Source organism: Serinus canaria, chromosome 5 (assembly GCF_022539315.1).
Source record: "Serinus canaria isolate serCan28SL12 chromosome 5, serCan2020, whole genome shotgun sequence".
NCBI classification, from domain to species: Eukaryota; Metazoa; Chordata; class Aves; order Passeriformes; family Fringillidae; genus Serinus; species Serinus canaria.
Genome location: NC_066319.1, coordinates 33,911,774 through 33,932,678, shown reverse-complemented (window position 1 = coordinate 33,932,678; position 20,905 = coordinate 33,911,774). Strand labels below are relative to the sequence as shown.

The window sequence follows — 20,905 nt, the reverse complement described above, 5'->3', positions numbered from 1 at the left end:
TCAGTAGGCCAGTGGGAATTAGTGACTTGCTGAGGAGTATTGTAGTTGCCAGTTGCCCAGTGCTGGAATGCTGCAGGTAATTGGGCTGGACTGGTGAGAGCTGTGGCCGTGTGCTTCTCACGTTGCACTGCAGCTGCTGTTGATCTTAATTAATCTGACCCTCAGAGGCTGCAGTGTCATGGTATAAAACACAGTGCATATTAGAAATTGGAGGGCTGCTTTTCTGACTCTTATTGATGGCCATGTTTCTAGGTAGGCCTTTTGGTTTTTCTAATTGCATTTGTTTGACACTAGCATACAATTCTTAACATACTTCAATCTAAAACTGTAATATGTTTTTCCTGTTTATCTCATTTATCTGTTGAGTAATGAAGCTGATGCACGTGTTTTTGAAATTTCATGGTTATAATGGATTTAGCAAAAATATTTCTGCTTATTCTGGCAGCAACTATTGTCTGTAAATGAAAATAGTTATACTGTGTCTGGTACGAATTTCTGGTGTAGTATACTATGTTCTGTAGTGGGAATGCTTAGTGCTTGTTTTATTTAGCCCAGTCTTGTGGTTAAGGACATCTAGTAGCATGGAAACGTGGAGAGTTGGAATTTGGTGTCGGCAAAAGGAATCAACTAGTGTGCTGTGCATGTGCAAGGTTTTTAATTTACTGTTGATTTATGACTGTCTTCATTCTGACTGCATGACAGAGATTTAGGAAAATAGGAGGTTCCTTACAATTCACCCTGGTATTCAGGGTCATTTTCCTTCCCCCAGAGGAAATAACAAACTATGCTATAACCTAGAGATCTTGTAAGTGTTCCAGTACAGATTTGTGTAGCTCTATTCCATCCCATTTTTGTTTTGATTTTGGGGTTTCTCCATCCCAACTTGTGATTGTTCATGGCATTTTAAAGATCAAACACATTGCTTATATCTTGAATAAAAATAGAGAAAGGATTTTCAGAATACTCTGCTTTAAGTATTCCCTGTATTTGATAAACACATTACACATTTTAATACGTAAAAATCACGAGATCTAAATTCCTATCCACCAAATGATCTTGTTTTGACTTTAGCATATTGATAATGATGGTTGAATCTTACTGGAGTTTACTTAATATTAGGTGTGCTGCTCTTGATAATAGCCAAGCCTTGCAATTCCTTTGCAAGACCTGTTCTCATTGAAATGTCAGTTTAAGGCAGTCTTTGGAGATACATCTATGGAAATCAGCTCCCAACTGTACAATGCTAGCATGCTTTTGTAGCCTTTGAGTATGGATTTATCACTCTTTGCTTGAGCTAGTCATTGTTCTTCTTGACTCCTGAATTGCAGTAAATTTGTGTAAGGTTTAAGCGTTCTGCATAGTTGAAGGACCAAAAAAATAGTCTCCTTTGTGGAAGGCTGGAGAACCTTTGGTTCTTCTAGGTTGATGAACATGAACCTAGGTTGATGTAGGTGATGTGAGTAACTAGCTATGTGATCAGATAGCTCCTGAAAGAGCAGTATGTTAGGGACCAGGTTTAAAGTTAAACGTTGGTGGTATGATTGACCTGGAGTCAGGTCCCCTCTAAGTGAGAGATACTCTTGACAACTTTTGTATATGAAAGTGTAACGTTACGTAACATTAACATTTGTTGGATATAAAGAAGTATGAATCTTGGACAAAATTTCATATTTACCTGGTCTTATAGGTTTTGATTTTGAAAAGACTAAACATCTGTTTTTCATCGTTGATCTCTCACTGCATCCTGCAGGGCCTGTCATCTCAGCATTGACAGGATCAGATGAAAAATACAATCGATGTGTTGACATTTTTTTGAGAAACACTCAGGTAAGATTACTTGTTATACAGAACTACAGTGAAATTCATGGCTGCTGCTAATGTTTCACCAGTTGGAGCCTTTGCATTCTCAATCATTAATTAAATTAGATACTGAGGTTCTCTGCATGTTCCCTTGTTTCTATTTTAAAAGCACTTTTTGTGCCTTGCTCAGTGCCATTTAACTCTCTTGTAATTTCCCACATAAAGAGCTTCACACATTTGTACTATTTTTCCCCACTTGATAGAGTGGCACCTGTTTGCTTGAATCAAGAACCATAGTGCACACCTCCAAAGCTCTTGGAAGATTTGTATGTATTTTTTAATTCTTGAGTAGTGATTTTAGTCCTATTTAGATTCTTCATTGGCAATGGGGGGAAAAAATTCTCTGTAGAGAACCAGATAATCAGGTGCAGCAGCAATTTATCATCTTCCCAGAGTGATCTAAATTCTGGCTTTCAGATTGCACATGAAAAATTACAAATATTTAACTGAATATACAATGGTGGAGTTGTTATTTTTATAACATGAATTATTGGAAATATTTATATTAGGGCATGCACTGGAAAAGTAGGAAATGGCATGTGTCCATTCAGTTGGCTTTGTTGGGTGTCCAGTGTAGTTAGAAAATTAAAACTATTATCAGAGTGTATTCCAAAAGAGTTGGGCTATGGAATGTCATGGCTGTGAGGGAAGGGGGAGGAAGGACCATTTGGGCCATATGCCAATGCTGGAGCTCAGTCTAACAGTGATTTACGTTTTGTCCCCATCTGTAATCGGGTGCTAGGGAATGCCAGAGTGCAGGTAGGGTAGTCTGTAGCACAAGTAGAAGCAGCAGCAGCAATTCAGGTGCTGCCATGGGTACTGTTTTGGCAGCAGTATTGAGCTGGAGTTATAGAATATTTATGTTTTATTGTAATCTGGCAATCTACCAACAATTTTCCTGAGGAATACCAAAAAAAAAAAAAAAAAAGGAAATAGGTGGCTTTTTAGTGGAGTTATGACCTGGATTTGAAGAAAACTTCTGTGGAACAAGAGAGGGTCTTCCAGCATTCTGTCTGTGCTGATTTTTCAGAGATCTGCAATGAAACGCTGCTACTGGATGCCTTAAAGCTTTATAAAAATGATTTGTTGCAAGTGTTAGATGTAGAACATGTATGGGGTTTGTTTTCTGCCTTGCATGTGTGTGCACACTTCATTCTTTGTATGTCTTCTACTTAACGCTATTAGGTGAACACTTGGCGACTCTGTCAACCTAAAGTAAAATTTGTATTTCCCAAGAATTCCTTATACATTTGTGATTTCCTACTCCTGATTCTTTTACTGTGCATGGCAGCACAATGAAGTCTGCCGGTTTTTTGTTGAGACCAGTCTGCGCCAAATAACATATAATTTACAGCATAGCAAAAATCTCAAAGAAAAAAGCAAAAGTAAGTGTTAACTTTACAAGGATTCCTTTTAGGGGTATATGTTTTGTGGTTTTTTTTTCAGTGTTGGTGATGCCAAGTGCTCATCTAGTATTTGCACTACTTTTAACAATAATAAAACACATACTTTATAATTTTATGAGATTTGTACGTTCTGTATGGATACATCTATGACTAGCTGTTCTAGTAAGTGCCAACATGATATATTATGAATGAATTATTAATGCATAATTTTTTATTTTTGATTTTTTTTCTTTATTGATTCATAGCTAGAAAGACTGTTCTTTCTCTGAATAGCTAGAATTTAGAAGAAAAGATGGTTCCTCTGGTTTTAAATCAGAGTGTTAAAAATATTTGAGTGTATATAGAAATATGTGTAATTGCTAGTCTCAGAACTCTAGTCTTGCATGCACTTGATGGTAGAAAATCAATTAAATGGGCAGCTATATTTGACCCATTCGGTTTCCTGTACCTTTGGAAAACAAACCCCCTTCAGTTTATACAAATGTTTTATACCCTCTAGTCTAGGAGACATAGAATGGATAGTGGTAACAAGGTTGGTGTTTGAAATAAGCAAGACATTTATAACTCGTTTATTTTTATTCCATTTTTTTTAATGGTGCTTTGTTGATTAGTAACAACAAGATTGTATTGTTTCTATATTATCTTTTCTAACAGCTCTTTTGTCTGATAGTAATTACTAGTTGAAAAATGGTGAGTTGTGATGTTCAGAAGTAGTTCAGTTCTGTCCTTCACATTTTATTAGCTTAGCACTTCCTGAAATCTTTAGTGCAGACATAAGGACACAAAATCTTGTCATCCATAACTGCAAAATAAGTACCTTGATATTTCCCTTTTCCAACACACATGAGTATACTCAGAATGAGGAAAAAGAAGCTTCTCTTCATTTATTCACTTTGTCTATTTTTCAAAGGGATCATATGGTGAATAAAGGGCTACCATGCTTTCCATGTTGACTAGTCCAGGATCTTGTGAAGTGTCACCTCATGCAAAATTCTTTGTTTTCTTTTGCAAAGAAGTCTCTGCTTGTAAAATTTCACAGTGTTGTATTGGCTGTCTGAAGATTTTCGTTGTTTATTGTTAAGAATTTTGCTTTTTACTAGGTTGGCTAGTTCTGATTTGGGTGCCTTGTTTCTCCCAGTACAAAATTTCAGAAATGATTACAAAAATTTGCTAAGAGCTTCAATATTTCACAAAAGTATGCATATAGTTATATGGGCTCCTATGATAACCCAATGAATTTTTTTTTTCTGTGAAGTATTGAAGCATAAGAGTTCAGAGTGAGTGGTCTTAATGCTCTTGGTACTTATAAGCATGCATCTCAGTTTGGATGGGTTTTCCCTGTTAAGGATACTAACAAAGCATACAGGATTTTTGGTGTAAGTTAGTGTAAATTTGTAGGACTGGTTTTGTGTTACAAGGTTTTCATGTTTCAAGCTATGGTTACTTGGGAGGTGCAGATAAGCTGAGGATGGCCATCTGATATTCAAGTCAGGTGTGCTTAAAACTACAAGTATTCCAGGAACTATATCAAATTTTGTATTTTTAGGATGACCTACTTCAGTAGGTCTAGAAAGAGGTGTGATGTTGCAATACTGATTTAGAGGAAATAGTGCTATTAATAATTATCTGCTGAGTTGTGATGCAGTTTATTGGCAAACCAAGACATACTTTGAAGTGGTTGATGCCAGTTTGAAAAGAAACAAGTGTATCTGTAGATATTCTGGAATTCTCATAGGTAAGTCTCTATGGAGCGGGACAAACCAGTAGAGCTCAGAAAATTTGAGAAGATTTTATAACATCATATTGAATAATTTCTAAGGTTTCACTCTGCTTTAAGATTTTCTTGTGTTAATCCCTTTAGAGTGCAGTAGTTTTCACATAGCATTTTAACATGCTGGATTCCAAGGGAGTTATAATTTCCCCCATTTCTATCTCCTTTGCTCAGAAGCAAAAGGGTTTCATATTGGATTCCTCTATAGATGTTTCTCTGAGTTAGAAATATAGAAAGTTACAAAAGTTAGAAATTGTGTTGCCTGGTTCAAAAGATGAGACATCCCAATGTTTTCCCTCTTCCACTGGGGAAACTGAGGAATCTTGCTGGATGGGTCATGCTAGAATGCAAAAGATAGTTAAAAATATGTATTTAATCCAGAAAATACTATATGTATACTTCTTATTTGGGGAAGTCAGTGGTTGTCTGAATAAGTATTTAATTTCAATTTTTAGCCTTTGAGTTATTTTTTGAGCTTCAAGTTTTCCTACTACAAATCTTTTGAATTCTGAATATCAGTAGTAGTTCAGCATGTGTAAATGCTGAAAAATGAGTTGTTTATTTCATAAGCATTTTAACATGAATATTTTTTTACTGCTGCTTTTATACTTGCTCTTCAGAATAGGAATTCTGCCATTAAAACCATCACTGATGGATTCAGAGAAGTAAAATCTCCAGTTTTTAGGCGGGGTGAAGATGTTTGGATGCAATCAAAATCTGATTGTTTCCATTCTTTGTTTTGCTTGAGGTCAAATATTCCCCTAGAGGTGAGCATTTCTCCAGTTTTCCAGGTACAGTTCTTCCATTTTTCCGCTTCTGAAATTCTGGTATCTTAAACAAAAAGGGAATAAAAATTCTTTTTTGTGTCTTAAGCGTGACGACTAAAAACTGTAATTTCTTTCCTATTTGCTGCTGCCTCCCACAAGAGTAAGTGGAGACACTTGTTCAGAGGCAGTAATAATACCAGCAGTTTTTGTATAAAAACATTAAATTCAGGTAAGTATTGAATTTATGCAAGGTGGAATACACCTTACACACACTCTCTCTCTCTCTCTCTCTACACACACACACACACACACACATATATATATATATATATATATAGTGTGATTCTACTTTAGGTATATTTTGGTAAAAGGCTTTTGTCTTTCGTTTTGCGTTTTGTAGCAGAAGGATGTTTTGTTTTTGACTTTTTTTGTGGTGGTTTTTTTTTCCCCCTGGTGCTTATTTTTGGTAGTTAAGATTTACTGCTGCCTTTTCCCCTGAGAAGAGTTGTGTTCTCTCACCATTTTCTAGGCTTGCAAACAATTGTGATTGAACTGTTCTCAGCTGGCTAGAGGTGTTTGAATCTGTATTTGGAGATGTCTTTCTTCCTACATTCAATTCTGTTATAGTCAAATTGTGGACAAAGGAATAATGCATGTGTTTTGGTAAGGATAATGTAGGGTGCCTTTTCACTTATAAATAGATATTCAGATATTTATCAAAAATAGGTACGTTATAAAGATTACCAGTATGAACTTGCCCAATATACATATTTTCCACTTTTGGCATGAGTTTCCTAGTATTTTCTTTTAGTTCATGGTCCCTTTGCAAGAAAAGCTGCACTGTGTTTTAAAACTTCCTTTTCAATTTTAGTGCAGATATGCAGTTCTTTACTAATGCCAAAAGCAGATGAAGTGATAAAAATTTAGTGTATGTAATCATAATTTTTTGGAATTGTTTTTTTTTTTGCTCAAAAATGACCTGGTTTTCTGATCTTTATGTATGGACTGGCTCTTTAATCTATTTGTAAATCTGTTCAGTAATTTCATATAGGAAAATACTGTCTCTGGTAATGTATGCCAGTCTTGCTAAAAGATCCATTTCAAAAGATGTGCTAGATCTAATCCAGATTCAGTTAAAAATTCTCTTCAAACTAAACGTTTTCTAAAATCTCCTTCCATTTGTAAATAATTGCTCTTGCTACAACTAATAATTTTTTGTCTTTTATTTTGATGTACTTGATTGAGTTTAGCTTTGAAAGGTATAAATCAAATTTTGTGAAGTATGGAACTGACTGAATTACCAAAAATTATCTAAACAATTAGTGGAAATGATTCTGTAAAGTTTCAATATGAAATGCTAAAAGGCTTAGGAAAGCTTGCTAAAAATAAACTCTAAGGATATATTTGCATTTTGGCTTAAAAATAGTAATCATGAAGACAAATTGTCCTATTTTCAGTTATTATTACATAAAGTGTTTTGACTCATCTTTTAGAAGGATTATTTGGACTTTTTAATGGGGAAGACTTGAATTATGTGTGGAAGAAATCAAGTCTATTCACCTTCCAACTTTTCATTAAGAAAATTTGAATACTTAAGGTTTTTCCATGTTCTGGGTAACATGGTTGTTTACACATCTTTATACCTTTAATAACATTGTCCTTATCTGTTTATTGAAAATAGAAATGTAAAATACGTTGTGGTGTTCACATTCTAATGCCTTTCAAATTATTTCGGAAAAAAATTAAAATCATTTTTGCATGTGTTAAAATTTGAGCTTAATAGAAACCTTTTGTAAAGGTAGCTGGAGGTTCAAGGACTTTATGCTCATTTCAAACTGGAAAAGATTGGGGAGGTAAATTCTTGTATATATAATTACTCTCATGTTTGTGATGTAATCTCTATTTTTTAGAGTAAGACAGTATGTTCAAAGACATCCTGATATTACCTGCTTTCTGTTGAAATTATCAAATACACCACCTACAGTTTGTGAGAACTAAGGGAGACAGTGGAAAAGGCATTTGATGACTGAGTGGCATACCTTTATTTTTTACTCTTGGACAAGAAACAGAAATATTTGGAATGACTGCTACACAGTTGTTTGTCTATTAAGGTGCTAGCTGTTAGCACATTTTGCTTTTTATTGTCTAAAAATACGTGGTCCTGTTTGAGTTGGAAAAGAAGAGATTAAGATTATATAATGTTTCATGGTAATTTGTGTGAGCTCTTTGCTTATTTGCACAAAGAAACATTACAAAAAAAAAAAATCCCTCCGAACAGCTGAAGTGACATGAAGCACCAGCTGGGGAATCTGAAATCAAATATTTTAGGGCATGATTTGTACTAAACTACAATTAGAATATATGATTCTGCACTAGCAATTGTTCTGAGTGAGGTCAAATGGCACATGAAGGAACACAAGTGATGTCTGTCTTGACTGCAACTGATGTCTGTACACGTGCTATTTCACAGTATTTTTTATTCATGTGCAAAGCTGGGAGAATGACTAACTTGATTTTTGTTTGTTTATTGTCAGTTAAGACTTAGTGTGTCAATAGGTGAATTAAAGAGTTGAAAAGAAAAAAATTGAAAATACCCTTTTTGATAAACATGGTCTTAAAAATTAAAAATTAATTTTTCACCCAAATATTTTAATAATTGGAAAGCTAAGAGCAATTCTGAAACATCAGAGACTCTTTCCAATGTATTTTTTTCTCTTTTAATTTTTTTTTAACTTGTGCTTGTTAAAATTGCAATATTGACCTACTGGTATTATAAAAAGATAGCATTTTCTATTTTCAGAAAAAAAAATGCATTTTGACACATTGTTTAAAAACTAGAACAGCTCTGCATATGAAAACACAAACTGTGATAATTAGATAGTATGCCATATGTGGTAGTTTAAGTTGGCATATAACTCAAATGGCATGTTTAATGTACTGTATTACTGGAATTAGTAATTTTACAGCTGAGAGCTGTTAATTCTGTTATGCTCATTCCCTCTGATGAACCTGCAGGTAATGATAGCAGACATTTTTCTTTGCAAAAGCCTGTTTCTGATAAATTAAAATGCTGTGTTTTTAATGGAATCTTTGACTAGTGTATGTTTCTCATAATATTCTAGGTGTTTCTAACTACTTGAAAATTCTAAGATTTTCTTAAAATAAACAAACAGTTGGTATGGATGAATGGTCACATTTTTTGCTTATGAAATATATAGAGTTAGGAAAGAAGGAAAGTCAGTTTTTTCCATACAGCTTTTTATTTTTTTTTTTTTTAAATCTGTGTAGAACTTACTCCACTTTTTGTTAGGGTAAAAAGTATTGTTAATCCTAAGTGCTTGAGAATTATTAACAGTGGTTAAAATGCACATGCCTGTGGATTCCACAGTGTAGCTGAATAGAACTCACTGGTCATGAAAAGTCAGGGGAGGAAAGCAAGACTAGAGTTAAATTTTTTTTTCACAGCAGCTTGTATGGTGCCAGGTTTTGGAGTTGTGACCAAAAAGTGTTGACAATACGCTCATGTTTTAGCTCTTGCTGGACAGTGTTTGCACAGTGGCAGGGCCTGCTGTTTGTGGCTCTGCCCACCTCCCCAGTGCCAAGACTGGGTGTGCAAAAAGAAGTTGCCAGGTGGATAACCTGAGGTGTCTCGAGCTACTCTGTGCCATATGAGGTCCTCACAGGAGAAGAGAAAATGGACTGGCATGGAGAGTTCAGCTAGCATTTTGCTCAGAGAGAGGCAGGGAAATGGTCTGCCTAGGGACCCTGGTGGTTGCCTTTGCATCACCTGTTTGAGTCACAGAATCCTAAAGCTTGAAAAACACTTAAATCCAACTGTTGTCCCACTAGCAGCACCACCATGTTCACCATCAAGCCATGCCCTAAAGTGCCATGCCCACATTTTACGAATGCTCTGAGGGAGGGTGACTCCACCACTCCTCTGGGCAGTCCATTCCAATGCTTTACACCTTTTCTGTGAAGAATTTTTTCCCAATATCTAGTCAAAACCTCCCTGGGTGCAGCTTGAGGCCACTTTCTCTTCTGCTGTCACTAGATGCCTGGGAGAAGAGCCCAGTTCCCACCTGGCTACAACCTGCTCTCAGGCACTTGTAGAGAGCTGTAAGGTCTCCCCTGAGCTGCTTTTTCTCTAGGCTAAACAGCCAAGCTCCCTCAGCTGTTCTTCATGAGACTTTGCCCCAGACCCTTCCCCAGCTCTGTTGCCCTGCTCTGGACACCCTCCAGCTGCTCAGTGCCTTTCATGTGGTGAGGGTTCCAGAACTGAACACAGGGTTTGAGGTGCAGCCTCACCAAGTGCTGAGTGCAGGGAAATGATCACTTCCCTGGTCCTGCTGTTGCAAGCCAGGATGTCATGGGTCTTCTTGGTCACATGGGCATGCACAGGCTCATGTTCACCTGACCACCAACCCAAGTCCTTTTCTGCCTTTTTTGTGGGCTTTTTATTTTCTTCCTATTTTAATTTGCTTTCTATAATATTTTTGTCTTGACCCATGATTTTTCCTGGTTTGCTCTTAATATTTTCTTTCCCCATTCTGCTGGGGAAGGGGAGTGGGTGAGCAGTACTGTGGACTTATCTGCTGGACAGGATAAAGCCCACCACAAGGATTATTAATCTTTTTGTGTAGTGCAAATATTTTGGCCTTTCTAAAAATGTAAAAGAAGGTTGAGAAGGCACACACACAACTTCACTCAATATTATGTTTACTTACTAGCAAACATTACTAAGGGTTGCAAATTTAATTCAATTTACTGCTTTTAGGGCTGATTAGGTCCTCATCTGTTTTCCCCAACAGACATTGTTGGTGTGGTTCTAGGCTGGGTATACAAAAGGAGCATAGTATAGAAAGCAACAGTGAGAGATCTTTTGGAAAGGAAATTCAGGTGAAACGTTAGAAAATAGGTGTGGAATGGACTTTGTAGTTTAGGAACTCTATTTCTCTGTTGTTCTTCCAGACAAATCCATAAAATCTCATAACCATTACCCTTTTAATGCTTTCCACCTACCCCAAAACTGACGTGATGCTGCCAGTTCCAGCCTCCTCCACAAGAGAAACAGAGAGGAAAAGGTCTGAAACCTGTTTACTCACTGAAGAGATGTCCTAAATAAAAAAGGGTTAGGGTGACAGAGAAAAATGTGCCCTATAAGCTTAGTGCCTGTTTGTATGACACTATTCAAACAAGCTAGTAGGAAGGTGGGGCTTTGAAAATATTAAGATAGCAAAGCAAAGGGGACATTTCTTTTTCCTTTATGAGAAAATGAAATCTAGTTAATGACAAGAAATGCTATCCTTTTTGACAGAACTATTAACAGAACCCAATACTCTGCAGTCATACTTTTGGGTCATTAAGTCCAATTCCATCTTATTGCAGGTAGCTATCATTCATAACCCCACTCTATGAAAGACCTTTTAGAGACAGATAGGAACTTCAAAAATTACAGAGCTTCATTAGCACTGGGATTTGCTCCTCACTCAGCCTTTTTTCATGAAACATTTGGTTCCTTTCACAAAAAAAAAAAGTATTAAGGTAACTTTTTAGCTTGGAGAAGTTCTGATTTTAAAGTCAAGTGACTTTGAGTGGGGTGTCACATGAATATCTGATCAAGTTCATAAATTAATGATGTGTGAGTTGAACGTCAGTTTGATTGGTAATGAAAACTGTGTTGAAATTAAGCATGGCACTCTAGGCTGTTCACCATTACCTTTAACCCAATCATACTTTCTACTAATTTACCTGATATTGCGCTTATATTTTTATTCGTGTTCTGTATGCTCCCCAGCTGTTTTAAATCTGGCTTCCCTTCTGTGTTTCAACTTGTGGTTTTCTGATTGTAATAAATATTTGTCTATGGAAAAGGTGATCAATTGTCTCCAGCACCCCCCCACCCCAAACTGGAACAGTGAAACTTAAGTAGTTGAAGTGCTTCAGATGTTCAACTTTCTGTTAACCTGGTGAAAAGGCTGTGAAAATGGGTTTTTAGTCTTGTAATTAAATCCTACCAGAGTTGTGTATGAGAAGATACTGAGGAGAGGACTGCTTACTCGACCACATGTTTAAGAGTTCTGCCTCCTTCAGGTCTTTACTGTCATGACTGTAGCTGATCTATGGGCTCTGGGTGATTCTGCTGTGGTCTTACTAGAGTGTGAGGGGAGATGTGTTTCCATTTGTTTCACTGCCTTTGCAAAGGCAGGCAAGAAATCAAGGCAGTGGCTTTTTAACTCTAAAAATTTGGTCCCATTTAATTACACTTTCATGGGATGAAATAGCTCTTTCTCTAGCTCAGTCTCTGCAAGTATCAAAATAAAGCTTTGAGCAGTCTCCATAGCAATAGTTATAAAATGGGACTGAACTTTTTATTTTGGATGGTTGTTGCATGGGTGTGCAAATGTAAAAATCAGGTCATTTGAGAGATATATGTGCCCATGTATATGCAATGTGGTGTTTTGTTAGGCACAGCTTACCTTTTTGTTCTTGAGTTCTGGTATGACTTTCTTCTCATTTCCATATCTTTGGTTTTTCCTTCTTGCTCACAATGGTTGTAATTTTGGTTCACTCTGAAGTGCACAGAGTTTGCCTGAATGATTATGGTTTCTAGAAAAGGGACAAGAAAATGGAACTGTAAAGAGAAAGCACTTTCAATTGGTTCATTCAAGCAGTGATTAGCTGTTTGAACTCTAAACTCCTTGGCTTAAGATTTGTGAAAAGTTACCAACTTCTAAGTTGGAATCTCAGGAAATCAACATCAGGATATGTTGTGAAAGGACAAATGGACTACAGGGAGGTTCATTAAAGCTGAGGATCAGGGAAAGGTTTAGCTTTTTGACTGGATTAGTATTTTAGATATAAGAATTGTTTAACTTTTCTAAATAAAAGACATTTTTGTGCTAAAGTAGCTTTTGTTAACTGTACTTTTTTGTAGAGGTTGATAATTTTTTTTCTTAAACTTTTATTTGATCAGCTGAAACTGAGTGACTATAGCTGTACTTCATAGTAGTATAAATTTCTGTGCTTAGCTGAATAAGAGAAACAAAAATCATATTGAAATAGAAACAACAACCACTGATTTGGTAGTACAGGAATTTGGTAATAAAATTTACATTAATTTTTTTTCAGATTATGTTGCATGCACAGTTCTACTTTATTTGTAACTAAAGGATTATTAAATATAGATACTTTTGTGTATAACAGAAAGTTTGGGTGTTCTAAGTTCTTACAGAGTTTTGTTGTAAGTGATGCTAATACCATTTTTACAGCTGAAAGTATTTTACAGTTTAAGGTTCCCTTACAATATGTGCAGTGGGAGATTGAGTATATTTTAGATTTTGTGAGGACAACCTGATCTCTGCCTGCTTCTTGAAGATGGTTATTATGTCTTGACTGATTTTCTAGGAACCCATAAGATTCCCATAATCTGTCCCAGATAGAAATGCAGAACAAAAGTCTGTTTATACAGAGTCTATTTACCCCAGTCATTGTTTAGGAGACAAAAAACAGTTTTGGAAATAACTTCATGTAGGAATGTGATACGTTTTATGTTCATACCACATCTGTGTTCTTATGTGACATAACATAAAAATTAATAAATGTGAAATAGCATCATTATAGTGCATTTTTCTAAATTAAAGTTTACAGAATGATTGTGATAAGTTTAGTCATGAAAACTTATGTCTCAAATGGAATCAGAAGTTAGGGGAGCGGTTTTGTGTTTTTTTGAACAACCTATAAAATTAATAGAACCTTTCCAGTTACTCTCTATGTATGTGTAGCACATGTGTTTTTAACAGTTATGTTAATTTTTAGTTTTTAATTGGCAATCAGGATAGGTAAATACTAAAAGGGTGTAGTTGCTTTGTGACTGTCATTTAATCTTGCCTGAATTGAAAAGCTTTTTTAATGATAGTTATGATGGATGGTACTTTAAAATATGAAGAACTAAAGCTCTTTACTCCATTTAAAAGAAACAAGTTTTTCATTGATGATTGATGTAGAGGAGAAGTACCTTTGAATATTGTAACTGTATTGTTTTTCTAGAAATCTTATCAATTTAACACACTCTATTTATCCTTTGTTTTACCTCTTTTTCTTCCTCATTCGAACACCAGCATTTCACTTCCTAGAATAAAGCTGTTAGTCAAAGTGGAGAGCTTCACCTCCCTTGGTGGGCATCTTGTACTCCAGTTTTCTTTCTTCTGCTTGTGTGTACTTGTTCAGTGGTCTGTGAACTTTATTTTTCATTCAAGTGCTATACTGGATTGATTTCTAAAATCTTATCTCGAATTGTGTCCTGCAAGGAGCTACAGTACTTTTAGTAAGAGAAGTATCTGTATTCTAAGAATCTACAGAAGTGGAGAAGAAGTATCTACATTTTTATGTTTCCCTCTTCCCTTCTCCCTTATCTCCTGCAAGTTCTCAAGGACTTTCCACCTTGTTAAAACTAATTCAATTACAAATGAAGAGTGGTTCTGAATTTGAAATTCTAAAGCATCTGTTTCAGAAAAAAAAACCAACTTTCTTAATTTAAGTATGTATTTTGTGTAGTTGGTCATGAAGCACTCTTTACTTATGAGCAGGGAGAAGGTTGCATAAATAGAGGAAAAACTCATGTCATTTAGGTCAGAACGACCTAAATGTGAAGAACTTTAGTTCACTTAGGCCCTGAATATTCAAATAAGCAAGGAATTATACATTGCAAATATGTTTCTTGGGGTATATGTAAGGTCATCTATATAAAAAAAGAAGAGAAGTTTGCAGATTTGGTGGAATAATTTTATTATTTTATTCTAAAAATGGTACTTTACCTTTGGTCATTACTTATGCTGGCTTGAGAAGAAATGAAGAACAATGATGCCTTTTTACAGTATACATAGGAAAATTGCCTTTGAAAAGCTAAGGCAAAACTGATGTATATAAAAGTACAACAAATCTCCATGTTCTTTGTTAGTAAAAAAATACTTATGTGAAAATATGAAAGGAATTCACTCCTACTTAGAAGTGGCACTGATAAATTATCTACTTGTTGTAAACACTGTCTTCATATTCATGTGATATGCTACTAGGGGGGATGCTGTTTGTTCTTGATATTGTGGTACTTATGCTTCAGTACCAGTACTGCATTTGGTTTATATTGGTGTTCTCCATTATTGTTTTAAAAGACAGCTTTGAGTTCAGTGGTTGAAGTTACTGTATTCTTTCATGTGTAGATATGAACAGTTGTAAATTAAATTTGACCATCTGTCACATTCAGGGTATTTGAAAATTTAGTGATTATTTCAAACATTACTGGTAAAAATTGGATGTGACTAAACCCCAGACTGTCTTGCAGTTCAATAACATTTATCAGTATCTACTATTTTCTAGTATTTTTTAATATCCCATATTCTAATGTACATAACTTCATGCAAATGTAAACTGGAAGACTAAAGTACCGTAAAAGTTGCAAACAAAGATTAATAAAGAATCATTTAAAAGGTCATTTTGAATAATACTTCAAGATGATTGGAACTGACCTCTCTCTGCTGTTTGGTAAGAGATTATTATTATTTTTAAGTAACTGAGAAAAGGTAGAGTAGACAAACATTCCCAATAACCATTTGTACAACTTTCCTGTTTATGCACTTCACTTTTTTGTTCCGAATCTCACAATACTTGGAACGATAATGTCTGATGGGTGTTCTAAATGAAGTAGCATCAAATTGTAAGGACTGTATTGAGCTAAATTAAATTAAAATTTTTAAAGTTGGAATAATATGTACAAAGACAATATCTATTTTTATAGCTTCATAAAAGATGTAATCACATATGTTCATTGGCAGGGTCATCTTCTCTACTCTAAAAGAATTTTGTGTACCTAAATGAAACCCAAGGAAAGGAAGAGTTTGTTCTAGGCAAATACAAAGTGGAGAAGAAAGGTGGTCAAACTGTAGAATAATAGTTGTCATAGTCATATAGTCATTTTTCTGACTTTGGTATTATCCTTTGAGGCTTCTTGTGGTTATCATCCTTGATGAAATTAGTTTAAATAAGTGAAGTGATATCTCACTCATAGGTTCTATCCTAATAGCTCAGTTTCTTTATTTTTGTCTACTTGGTGATTTAAAAGAGGAGAAAATAAGAAAAATTCCTCATGCGTAAATATATATAAATTCTAAAACATTTTGATCTATATTGTCTCCAAAGGTAAAGAAAAAAAATATTATAGGCTTTATAGCATGTTTGAAAATTCTTAGGAAACTGTGGTAAAACATAAGTGAAACCTGTTTTATAAGGTCCAAAAGAATTGCTGATGTATTTCCCTGATCCTAGGTATGTGTTGTAAAATGCAGGAGGTAGGGTTGGATTTCCTTTTGGTTTGTGTTTTTTGTGTGTGATTTTAAGTAAGCAGAGATGTGCCATTTGAAAATTTTGCGCTTGGTAATTTGTTGTCATAGGTAAATCATCTGAATTATTTTATGATATATCAAATCTTAAGTGTTTAAATCTATCTAAAGGTGTTTTATGTAAGGCATAATTCTAGGTTGCTGTAGATGTCTGCTTTTTTCTGTGTGTGTTAAGGGGGATGCTGATTGTTGTTTTTCCCTGTAAAGCATATTATTCTAGTGACACAGATTAAACCCAAACAAGTTCTAAACATTCAGATCTCATGGGTTTAGGAAATCCCAGACACTTTCAATTTTGTACTTGCAAAGTAAATCTCCCGAAGAAACTGTGAACATTTGTACAAAAAATTGAATGCAATTAAGCAGCTAATTATCAAAATCAAATTCAACCAGGTTACCTGCTGCCAAGATTCCTCACTTAAATTACTAAAGAAAAAAAACTTGAGGAACCCATTGCAAGCATATATTAATAAACATGTTCTAGAGTACTGTAGTGTCTGTAGCCTTCTGATTCTCATGGTAGCTATATGTAAATGTAAACTCACCAGAAGTCTCTTATTTCTGTGGATGATTTGAAGGTATTTATAAATTTGTCTTGGTTAAATAGCAGAATTGAAAACGTTGGGGCACTTGTTTCTGACAACAGTCAATTTACTTGCAGTGTGGGTTTAAAAATTGGATATTTTGAAAAAAAAAAAAGGCAGGGATATAGAAACTTGTCCTCCTTATCAGGCATTTATTGCAACTTCCACTAAGTTATCATTGTGGAATATGTTTTCATATGCAGTAAGTAAATTTTGGGCACTGGGTTGAGTTTGTCCTCATACTTCTCCTATTTCCCCCTTTCTTCCCTTTCCGTTTGGTAAAGCATTTGGATGTGGAAGGTGGGGAGCCATATTCCACAGCAATCCCCATTAACCTGATCACGGAAGGTCACAATGGTAGTAGTGTGTGCAGTGTGATAAACATACTGTTACTATGTGAGCAGCTGAACCCTGGAACATCTTTCTGGAAGGATGACTTTTTTATTTCAGAATAGGATGTTTTACTCAATATGATGCTTCCTGCATTCTAATTTTTAATACAAACATTTCAGTCGAGTGCATTTGGGAATCAGAAAAAGTGCAACATAATGAATGTTCTGCAAACAACTTAATGGTCATCCAGTTATGGCTGAAGATGTTTTAGCTCTTCCAAAAGACAGGTGTAATAATGAAACAGATGATTAACTGTACAGGTTCAGGTCTTGTATTGATTAAGAAAGAAAGAAAAAGCATTTGCCTCATACCTTTTTTATTCTTCTTGAATGCCAGACTGTTAACAGTGTTTCAGATCAGTGTTACAAGCAGACTGAAAGGGAAGAATGTATCATTGAGTTGTATTTGTTTTTTTTTTTTATCCCCTCAAATCACATGAATGCAGCATGTTTGTGTTTCAACACTGACCTTGAGTAAATGTGGTAGAGGAGAGTACTTGCTGTTACTTTTCTGGTAGTCATATCCTAAAATAAACGGGAAGCTTAAGGACCAGTTTGGAATCTGTAAAATGTTCAGTAATTCCTTTAAAATCCAATAAAATAAACCAAAAATAAATACAATATTAATAAATACCCAAATAAATGCAAATGCAAATCAAAAGTGCCCCATCCTATGTATTTAAAAGTGCTTGATATATTTTTCATTTTCAAGAGTAGGTCTAAACTCACCCAAATGAGATTGCATGAAGTACATTGTCTCTTTCATGCAGAACTTTCTTCCCTTCTTATTGAAAACACACTAATATTACTTATAAGTTCTGAATTTTAATTTCTTTCTTCTTGAAACAGAGACATTAATTTTAAAAATGCTTGGTTTTCATGATCACTTTGCATTACAAAGCAAAATGAAATCTTTGTTCCGAGCAGAAGAAAGTTGAAGTACAAGATACTATTCCTTTTGTTGCCAGTTCTGTTTTAGGTATCTGTGTCTCAGACTAGATTCAAGAGTTAGCAATAAAAGAAACAAAGCACAGAAAATTTGTAGTGGTAATGAAGTTTATTTTTAATAATGTGTAATCTTGCCAACTAAAAATATGTGTTTTCACTAAATTCTCATCCGATCCTTTATTAATTACTGTTTTTCAGAGTCTTTTTCCATAAGTTGAATGGAAGTAATTTTCAGTTTTGTATTGTATAATTTTTGTTTTATAGTAATTGTCACTTTTAACTTGTAGTTTCTGATAATAGAGGAATGGCACCATCAACAGTAAAGAAAAAATGGAGAAAACTATTTATTTGTGATGCTTTTGGTAGTATTTACTTAACGACTTGTAAGTCATTTATGATTGTGCATGCTTACTGAATGGGTAGAGTTAATATCTTGTTTTGTTAGCATTGTGCTGCACTATTCTTTAGTTACTCGTAATTTAAGAAAGCCTAAGCAGATTAGGATGCTGTCAATTGCTTGGGATTTTTCTTCTGATTCTCATTTTCACAGGAGGTGCTCAAAAATCAAAATAATTATTTATTTCAGCATCCTGCAGGTGTAAGATGTGCTGTTCCTAGGATTTTTGGAGGGGGAGGAGGAAATGATGGGAAAACTGTAGCTGAATTTTGTATAAAGTTTGGAAATCCAGTTTGAACCTGCACAGAATTACTTCTTTCAGGATATGTGCTTTTCTTTTGTAGTTCCATGTAGTTCCATCTATTGTTCATGAATGGTTGACACTGTGTTTGCATGACTTGCTGCTTGACAGTGAAACTGCTTTTTGTTTAAACCTGGATGGTTATAAATAGTGCCTGGAGTGATCCTCTGTGCAAAGTTAACCTGAACAGAATTTGTTAGCATTGTACCAGAGCATTCTCAGGCATTTAGTTTTTCAAAGTTAGTGTTCATTTCTGAATGAGGAAATTCTTCCTTACGGCCCCTAAGGCCCCAAAGTTAGTCATGTTCCCTTACCAGGGTTCTTCACAAAGTCACATTATGTTGTCTAGCTCTTCCACTCTGAAATGAGTCGTGTACAAGTTGCATTGTCTCTTGGGGTTTGGTAGCTATCACAGCTGTTCAGTTACCAGGAAAAAGAATGGAAGGAGAAGATACAACAAATGTTTAAAAACACGACCTAAGGTACCAGTTGGGTAGGTACAAGAAAGTGTCAGTCAGAATAGTGTGTGGGAACACAGTACCCACACACTTTTCTGTGGCTTCTTCATGTCAATTTTTCTTTTGGTTCCTGTGCTTGACTAGTTTCAGTTGCTCAGATAATTCAGATTTCACTACTTTTGATTTTGGAGACAGGTGTGGTGGGGGAGGGCAGGTGAAAAGCATAGCTCTCACCCTTGTACATACAGATTTTCTAGAGAAGTATTTTAGACATACTTAATATGAGGAAAATACCTCATTTTTCATAGTTCTATTGGAAGTCACTGATTCACTTGCTGAAACTTGGAAAAAGTAGAAAACAAACCAGCTGAAGGCAGAGATCCAAATGCTTTGGCAAACTGAAAACTAAGTGAAGACAGTGAGACAGAGGCACTATTATTTATAAATCATATTGAGTGTTAGGCTGTCTTAATTATAAATGAAACCCATCAATATTATTGTTAATTTTTAGACAAATGATGAAGTGATGCGTAGAAAACTCGATGATTCTACTAACTTGGAGAATCATTGCTTGAGTTTCGTACCTTTTTTTTTTTTTTTCACAAACCAAAGAACCCTATTACTTCTAAATTTACGAGCTTTTATTCTGATGCTTCAAATTAAATTGGAAACAAATGTATGGTTTTGGTTCCCTGGAAGCGTTGGGGTTTTTATTTTGTTTGTTTTGCCTTGTGCAGAAAAATGCCACATTGAGTTTTTCCCACGTTGTTTGTTGTAATGTGACAAAACAAATCTGGGTTGTGTGTGAAACAATTCTCTTATACTAGGGAGGCTATCTTTAATAACAGATGAGAAATGGTTGTGGTAGTTGTGGCTTCCTGAGATCACAGAGATAGACTTGTTTGTGTGCATTTGGTTTTCTTTTAAAATTTAAATATACCACTAACTGTAATTTACAGTTTCCTAGGGAAATAGCATTTAATATGTGGCTCAAAATGTGTTTTCTGTAAATACCTGTGGTTTTAAGATATCTGTATTTTTGGTTAACTGGATATGTTCACTTTTCAATAGAAGTCTTTTGGAACCACAAAAATGAAAAGCTTTTAGCTTTGTGTTTCTTGGTCTTCCCTCTAGCCCCATGACTTGTATAATGCTATTCATATTTTACTATGCCCTTAAAATAAAAAGGGTTCTTTTGACCAGCATACTTTATTCAGGAGTTTAAATGTGGCTATTTTTTAAAAAAATTAATCCTCATTAATTTAAATCCCAATCTGTTAATAGTGGGGTTTAGCTGTTTAAGAACTACTGGTTTTTTTTTTGTTTTTTTTTTAACTCAAACCCCATAAATCTTTTCTTGTATAACCATTACTACTGAAAGGTAAAAAGGTAATAAATTTAAGGAGGGTAGCTCTGGAAATACCTTACTTCCACTTTCAGTTTAATGTAAATTCCAGCAGAATCAGCTTTGAACATCTAACAATATGCATACAAAATTAGTTCCTCAAATGTATTATTTACAGGGATGTATTTGAGTTACACTTAAATTCTGTGAAATAATATTTTTCTTAATGACATCTCTTTTTTCTATTAAAATCAAAGAATTTTGTTATCCTTTCTCTGCCTT

General features: G+C 34.9%; 1 protein-coding gene across 4 annotated transcripts in view; it reads left to right on the top strand.

The window, feature by feature from the left end:
- The window catches only part of NOVA1 (NOVA alternative splicing regulator 1), a 141,625-nt gene that overhangs the window by 8,462 nt on the left and 112,258 nt on the right, over nt 1–20,905 (top strand). The window contains exon 2 of one of the 4 annotated variants that reach the window (XM_050975261.1): nt 1,751–1,827. The exons of the other annotated variants lie outside the window; for them this stretch is intronic. The gene's annotated coding sequence lies outside the window, so the exon portion shown is untranslated. The remainder of the gene's footprint in view (nt 1–1,750; nt 1,828–20,905) is intronic. 4 annotated transcript variants of the gene reach the window in all.